We start from the raw sequence: 8,960 nt of genomic DNA, 5'->3' as shown, positions 1-8,960 counted from the left end.
TATCACTTCATAGCACGATAGAAAATATCAAAATTTACAATTTAATCATTATTAGCTCCTGCACTGCTATTCAGTAAATAAACTTTCCGGGAATTTTTCATTAACACAAAGGATTCCCGTCCGCAATATTATGTTTTCCGCCGTAAATTCATTTCAGATATTTTAAACCTTTGCAACCCTAATTTAAATGGCCCTCGAGTGCTTTCTAGTGCTTTCCTGTCTATTCACTTCACCTCTCCAGTTTTTACGAAGACATAGTTTTAATTGGACTCCTTCCGCTTTACTTAAGGTCTCTTAATTGAATTTTTTTCACGTTTCAATTTGAAAGAATTTAAGTTGAGAGCAAAAGGATCAAACCGTTTCATTAAGGTTGTAAAATTGCATATTTTAATTCACAAACGCCTTTTGCGCTTTAAACTTTTTGTGGAATGAATCAGTCGTAAAAAGGGCTGCTCTTTGCAAATTTAAAAGAACGTGTGAAGTGTGCTCAGCATATTTGGAATAGTTAAGGAATTTGAGACGTGAGAAAATTATGATGCAAACTAGGCAAAAGGAGCTCAGGGCGCCCCCGACTAGGTGGACCGATGACCTGAAGGAGACGGCGGGAAACCTCTGGATCTAAAGGGCCCGGGTGAAGTAGCGCCAATTAGGGAAAGGCTATGTCCAGCAGTGGATCTTAAAAGGCTGATGAATGGAAGGATGACTTGGAAGGAATTACCAAAACATAAGAATTGTTAAGTAGTAGAACAAGGGATGCCCTTCCTTATGAGGCCAAAAACAAAAAAAAAATTACGTCAGTAAACGTAAATAACCTAATATAAGCCACCTATAACACAACTTTGTTTTCTAATAGCACAAATTCAATTTCTATAGTTCTGCGAAGCGTATCAAAATTGCAATACCTATATATTATTGATAAAACTTAGTACATTAAGAGTTTAGTTTTGTTCCGCAGTTATTGAAGCGCAATGTACGTGGCTTCCCAAACTTGTACAGTTTAAGGTTCCATGGTACATAACTAATCCGCTTCGATATCTGCTTACTGGAGATCTACTATCTGGAGAGCTTTTTGAAAAATTCTCTGTATTTAATTGTTTATGAAAGATTTTACTGATCGTGTTATTAGTCGGTCAGTGTATTTTGTTACGTAATCAGTTGATGGGGTTTAATGAAAACTTTCATAATTGAAATCATCATTTGAATTAACAAGAACATTAAAGACAAAATATAAATAAGTGATTAGACGAACATTTTTACATTTTAGTTATATGGTTAAAAGTAATAAAAAATAATTCGTAACGCAATATTGCATTTTATTAACCAAAATGTTTTTGATGTGAAACATCTATAGCCGCACGTAAAACCGATTTCTGGCGTGGCGACGCGATGGTATATATATACAGTCTATATGCAGTAGTGCGTACGGTGTGGCGACGCGTCGCCATGCGCAATAACCATTACCGAAGTCACTGATTAAACGAATTAAGTAGTCACGATTTTAAATAAATTTGTAAATTTTTGTATTTAATGAAAATAAATGTTTATTCAATAAATAGTCATCGGTTTTTGGAAAAAAATCGTAATATTTTATTTTATCATTATGACATATTTAGTTCCTATCACAATATGTTCTTTTCTGCATATTACTTTTACAAAATAATGTCGATGTTTCACATCTGCCAGGCGTCCCGTGACGGCTCACATTTTTTTTTATTTATTTGTGTAGTAAGATATCATATTAGCTACAAAAAATAAATATTTTTTATAATCAGAATTATTAGCAGTATGCGATCAAAATAATCATCACATCAAATGAGTTTAATTTAAATAAAATTTTAGAAATAAAACGAATTTATTATTTTAAAAAATCATGTTATTAATAAAGTCATTTTTTATATTTTTATAATTTGATTACAACTAACAGATAAAAATATTATGAAAAAGACGCTCGAGAGATTCAAAACTCACGAATTAGTTTCGTAAGTAGATCTTATAAATCCAATACATATAACTTTACTAGGGACTTTTATTCATATTTTTGTAGAAATCCTCGGGGCAAAAGACATAAAAACTGAAAACCGCGACGTGACTGCGATATGGCCGCGTTTAATTCTCAGACGGACGGAGCTGGGAGATTTTAATGAGAGATCGGGGTTTTCAATTACCCTCACTGCTTTATCCTTACCGCAGGTTTTATTAACAAATGTTCTTTGTCATTTTGAAGTATTTTTGCAAAAAAAATTTTGGCCGCCGTATCTACTGATGAACGACGAAAATTAAGCAGAAGTATACTAAGGCAGAGGTTCTCAAACTCATTTTATGTACCCCCTCTCTTAGGAAATTAATTATTTCTTGACACTTCCAAACAATTTTAACTTCAATACGTCTTATAAATCGTAATGAAAATTTGTAGTTTAATCTCATTATCACATATTTATGAAGGCCTTTTTCCCCCTCCTGTAAGCTTCTAGTGCCCGTATTGTTACATTTTAGGATTTTTTTTTTCAGCCTGTAATTCAAATATTGCAATGTCCTGTGCTCACTACGTCTAGAACACACGTGACGTCAAAAATATTTTAATACATTTTTCAGAATATTTCTCCGTAAAAGTCCCAATGCCAAAAGACATAAAAACCGAAAACCACAACGTGACTGCGATGTGGCCGCGTTTAATTCTTAGACGGACGGAGCTCGAGATTTTAATGCGAGATCGGGTTTTTCAATTACCCTCACTGCTTCAATCTTACCGCAGCTTTTATTAACAGATTTGTTGTATGTCATTTTGAATTTTTACAAAAAACATGTTCGGTCACCATCATATTTACTGATGGAACCGAAGAGAAAGTACGAGTATACAAAAGCAGAGGTTCTCAAACTTGTTTCATGTACCGCTTTCTTAGAAAATAAATTATTTTATGAGACCCTCAAAAATAAATTTAATACATAGATTGTAATGAAAATTGTTACTTTAATTTAATTATCACATATGCCTTTCCTGCCCGTTCAGACCCCCGGCGCACAAAACATATTGTTCCACTTTGGGAAATACTGTTTTAAAGAAGTAATTCTAATCTTGTAACATCCCGTCATTCACAAAGTATAGTTCGTGTGTGACGTCAAAAATATTTTAATACATTTTTCAGACTATTTCTCCGTAAAAGTCCCAACCAAAAGACATAAAACCAAAAACCGCAACGTGACTGCGATGTGGCCGCGTTTAATTCTTAGACGGACGGAGCTCGAGATTTTAATGCGAGATCGGGTTTTTCAATTATGCTCTCTGCTCTATCCAGCCTTATTTCGGGTTTTTATGAACGAATGTACTTTTATTTGGGTTAGTTTATTTTTACGTTATTAGCGTTAGAATACGTTATGCCGCTTGTTAAGCGGTTAGGCCTTGTCTTATGAGAGGTTTGGAAACATTTAATTGGGATTGGCCAGTAATTCGCCCCTTTCTCACCAATTTTAATTAAAGTATGAAGTTGTGTATGGTTCGGTCTTTACTGGGTTGAGGAGGAAAATGATTGCCCAGTGACCAAATAAAATAATTTTTATGTACAACTATTATCCAAAATTTTGTGGCATATTAGAAATATCACCACGAAAAGACAAATATTTGATAGTAGTTTTTAGTTTTTTGTTATTCAACCAGTACAGTAGATATCACATCCACACCTTTCTTGTGGAGCAGTGTTACCTACTTCAGGTCGAATTATTGTTCAAGAGTGTCATATATGAAATATTAGCTTAATAACGATTAACGGTTTTTTACCAAAATAATTTCTCAAATTTGCAGTTACTTAAATAGTACTTCACAGAATAGAGCTTTAGTGTTATAAAAGCAGTTAGCATACAAATTTTATTGACGACATAAATGGGTAAATTTGGCTCAATAATAATGACAATACAATTTAATTGAACGACACTGAGCATTTACACATTATACGTTCACTAATATTAATGTACTAATATTGGGACATTGGTTCTGTCTAAATGTTTATTAATTAAATTTTAGTTCACAGTTATTGTTTTTGTAATTTTTATTGCAACTGAAATAAGTGGCGCTCTATTTCATTAGCTATTCATTAGAAATTATTCATATTTATGAAATTATAGACATCGATTTCCTTACATTTTGTAATTGTGCACGTGATCTTAGAAAATGGCGGTATTTTTTAATATAATTTTTACTTATTTATTAGACCATAATGTAAAAAATAAAATATCTGAACGAAATAATGAAAACGTTTAATGGTGTAAAAATATTTTCTTTAAGAAGTGCATCTCGGCACTTACTCTGTGGTACAGTGTCTTGAAGCAAACTAAAGTTTTATTTGAAGTTGTATATGAACTTGCCGTCCCCAGAGAATTCTCAGAAAGAATCATTCTAGCAGTAGCACGTGGAACATTGCAACGGCTGCTTTATAAGATAAGTATCACTTCCGTATAAAATTTGGACACTATTATTCTTGCTTATTCATAATTAACGAAGAGTTGGAAAGCACTGTCGCATTTGGACATTTGCAACACCAGGCGGTCCCCAATGCATCCCCTACTTGGCAGGAGTGCTCTTTTTGCGTGTTCCTTAAAGAGTCTCTTGTTATAGCCGAAATTAATATAATTAGCAGCATCCGTCTTAAACAATATTTGCTATGCTTTTCCAGCAAATTTATTCTTAAAGGCTTTTCGATTTTTGTCATCAAAAGGCACTGATAGCCAAGGCGCTATAGTTCGAACGTGTACGCGAACGGTAAAATATGTGTATTAGAAATTAATTATTACTTGCTTAAACGCTGGCCGAAAGTAGGTACCGAGAGAATACATAGTTTATTGAGTTAATGACGAATTTTAAATGTAACTTTTTATTCATTACAAAATAAAAGAAAGTCAGATGACAAAGAAAGAGAAAAAGATACTGAACTACTGTCTTAACATATTTATTATCAACATAATAATAAAGTACCTTTAGCAAATATCGTGTGCTTCACCGTAATAATAATTATGGTAAGTAATAGATGTTCCAACTACGATTAAGAGACGGCAAACCACAAGTAATTATGGCTGAATTTTAGTAGCAGAATTATTCTACTTCGTTATTGAGTAAGCGCTACATTAAAAAATAGGCCAAGTGCGAAACGAACTCTCACATGGAGGGTTCCGTACCACCAAATTGTCATTTATTTTTTATTCTCAATATTTATTATCGTAGCAGCTATAGAAGTAAATGCATTGTGAAAATTGGAATTATCTACTTATTATGGCTCAGTAAACAAAGCGAAAATCTTCGACAACTAGCGTTGCCTTGTATGGCGACCCCCGTTTATTTTTAAGCTTTTTTATTTTTGTATTTGTTTCTTATAGCGGTCACCATTACATTTTCTGTAAAAAATCCAGGTATCTGTCTTTTACGGATCAAGATATAGAGCCCTGTGACCGACGGATAGAAAATGAACGCTTAGTAACAGGATTTCGTTTCTGCTCATTTACGGAACCCTAAAAAATGACGTTTAGTTCCATTGCACGCGACTTGCCATGTCTAGTAATGCACTACAAACTTTAATGCTGCCTTGGCGTGTTTGAAAAACTTTAAAAGATTCCGTTCGATAAATAATTGGGGGTAAATTTGGTTTGTAATGTACCATTTTGAGGGCAAACGACCGTTTAAAGTAAAATGCTGCGCTTGTTTGAAACGCCTAATCAAAGTTAGTCTATATTGCATTTTGATTTTTCTTTTCGGCGTTTTTATATGATAAAAGTTGATACGGTAACTTTTGTGTGTACTCGTGGTGTGTTTATCATAGAAGAAAAGTTTATAGTTGCTACGTTTGTGTATTTTGTGTGTATGCATCACCATGAATACACACACAATACATAATCATTATCCTAGAAGGAATTGTAGTATGTGTGTATGTGACTTATGGTTTAGGTTTAGCTATTTATGAAAGTGCGATGGTGGTAGTTCGTGGCTCTACTTCCGAAACAGTAGCACTACCATGAGTTGGCATAGAAACGCCACTATAGAAATTGTAAATAGAAAACTATTGTCATTTTGCTAGTGAATAACATAACTACTATCGTTACGGTATTTCTTGACAACGTCTGTCAAATTAATGACTCATGGGACCATAGATATATTATCCTACTGACGTAGGGTAGATTGGCAATATGAAATGTCAAGCGAGACTAAAAACTGATTATTTATGTGTGTGTGAAATGCCAAAGTGTGCATCGCTAGTGTTACTGCTAATAATGTATCGATATCGATTAAATAAAGATATCAATAACAAATTTATTTATCAGTTTGTTCAGTCAGTGACTTAAAGAGGATACAATCGCTAAAGATTAATTATGCTGGTGAAGACCGCCAATAAATAAAATAAGAAAAACTTCAATGCGCGCAGTTATGTAGCTTTGAAACAAATTGTAGTAGTTACTTGCTACCTGTATTATAAATTGATGCAGTTTATGGAGTTTTCATACCTTTTGGCAGGTGTAAGGGAGTTAAAAAAACTATGAACGTTACTCATAAGATTTTTTTATTTTTTATTTATTGTTTACTATTTAAGCGTCTTCTAAACGCTTCAATATCTTCTTCCTCGGAGAATTGTCCAAATCAGTAACATTACCTGCAGAAGTACAGGGCACTGGAGATATATTTCTATAAACATATGACGATACTTTACGTATTGGTTTTAATACAACCTGCAAGAAATATTTTATTATAAATATTTATTATAAAATAAATAAACAATTAATAAAAAGGTATTATTATTAACATTCACAAAAACAATTAGGGTAAATTTGTCAAATGGGCCTTCATGATCAAATTCGAAGCTATAAAAATAGCGATTCACCCGGTATACATTTAAAACGAATTTAAAGTCTACATTCGCGTAAGTAGCCAATAACTATACATGTGAATGTATTATCCTATGTATTTCAAAAATACATACGGGCATAAATATTGCCCGCGTTTAAAAAAAATAACCTACCATACTTCTGAAAATGTATACCCTAAAGAATTTTAACGATGCAATAGGATTAATATTTAATGAACATCATGTTCGTCTATACCGAACAGTTTAGTCAGCGCACGCCGGTAAAGTATCATATCTTTCCCAATTTCCGCTGACTTGATGTATATATTTATTTTCCTGTGACTTTTTGTTCAATCGTAATAAAATATAGCCTATAGCACTCCTGAATAGTGTTATTTTCTGATTGTGAAAGAAAATTCATGATCGGTTCAGTATTTCCGAAAATTAGCCCTTACAAACAAACAAACAAAATAACAAACTTTACCTCTTTATAATGTCAGTATAGATTGGCCTATGAAAAAAAAATAAAAATAAGTTTAACAAGACTTTATCAAAATGTACATAGATAAAATCGCCCAAAAAATATTAATCCAACAATAAAAAAAAGGTGAGGCCGGATAAGATTTTATATAAGTTGCACGCAACCTATTTAAACTATATACTTTAGAATTAGAAATATCGATAATTTTTTTTTATCGATATTGTCAATACCCAACACCAAAAATTTGATAAGAAATAGCAACTATTCACGTATTTATTAATTTTTTTATTTGCATTTCTGTACATTTCTAGTGTTTATGTGATAAATTTCGAAGATTTTTCCTATCTTTTGGTATATAACACTTTCGTAATAAGTGTAAAATATTGCCTTTAAACAGCTAAACAATTAATGTAGTACTTACATGTGAAATGAGTATTTTTGTGGGTTTTCTTTCTTGGATGAGTTACATCCAGGTACAGCACACGTAACCATGGCCAAACACTTTTAGTAAGCACTGTTTTAACTGTTTTTGATTAATAATATTGAAAAATAAGCGCGATTTAGTTTTACAATAATAAACGTCAGGCTGACTTGGGCTGACTGCCTATACGTGAATGGCCTCGCCTGTCTATCTCGCTCTAACACACACGTATACTATGCTCTGACTCTTTCGGATTGCCAATCTATTAGTATAATATATCTATGCATGGGACCGAATTTGTATGGCAATAGATAATAATGACATTCGCTAGCGATTTGATTTCGATAGGTTTTTTACGTTACGAGTGGCTCACACTACGGAATTTAGTTCTACGAGTAACCACCAGAGGCGCTGTACAATTTTTCATACATTTATTTTACGCAGTCGCTAGCGAGTAATACTTTTGTAAACTCATGGTAGTGCTACAGAACAACTTAAGTATACTTATTTCTGTATTACACAGTTCCAAGGTTTACTGTGTTATATTGTATGTTAGATTTGACTCCAATTCAACTGGAGGTTGATTATATTAGATGTCTATATCAAATAGACTGAATGTTCGTTTGCTATTCAAATTCCAGAAAAATAATCCCTTGTAATAAATGTTTAATTTTGAGTACGACATAGACATCATTTATTCGTTATATTTATTTATTTTATTTATTTAGTATTCGAGTGATTACAATGCAAGGGTTATATTGTTAAGAATTTAAAATAACTTTATAACATTAGTTTTGTAGGAAAACCACTTTATTGAAATCTCTGTTAAACAGACACCCTCCTACATATTATCATAAACATCTTTGTGCTTTTAATTAAATAAGTAAGGAATAAAATTTTAAATAGTAATATACAAGTACATTCTCCACACCTTTAGAAAATATTTATTCAAACACGTAATTCAAAATTTTAAAGACATTCTAAGATAACGTTTTCATTTCTAAATTATATCTAATTTAAAATAAAGCAAAGATTAAATTTAAGCGAGAGCTTTAACGGTAAAGATATTTCATGTCTCGTAGGGGACATATTATATATGGCAGGATAAAGGACTTGGTATTAAAATAAAGACGCGTTATTACTTTATATCGAGACTTTATGATATCAATATACATAAAAATGAATGTTTGTCTGTATGTACGTACTCGTACGTCCGTTACAGAATCGTAAACTATGCAAT

At 32.4% G+C, this 8,960-nt stretch overlaps 1 long non-coding RNA gene across 1 annotated transcript; it reads right to left on the bottom strand.

Annotated features, from left to right (window-relative positions):
- Positions 1-6,513: 6,513 nt before the first annotated feature.
- LOC140757375 (uncharacterized) lies at positions 6,514-8,002 on the bottom strand. Its single transcript, XR_012103969.1, has 2 exons — positions 7,721-8,002; positions 6,514-6,702 (listed from the first exon to the last, which is right to left on the bottom strand). It is a non-coding gene; the product is annotated as an uncharacterized LOC140757375 (long non-coding RNA).
- Positions 8,003-8,960: the final 958 nt, after the last annotated feature.

The sequence above is a fragment of the Epargyreus clarus genome, unplaced genomic scaffold, assembly GCF_041222505.1.
Source record: "Epargyreus clarus isolate Ecla_fem2 unplaced genomic scaffold, WU_Ecla_fem_2.2 ptg000004l, whole genome shotgun sequence".
Taxonomy (NCBI): Eukaryota; Metazoa; Arthropoda; class Insecta; order Lepidoptera; family Hesperiidae; genus Epargyreus; species Epargyreus clarus.
This window is presented reverse-complemented; position numbering and strand designations above follow the sequence as displayed.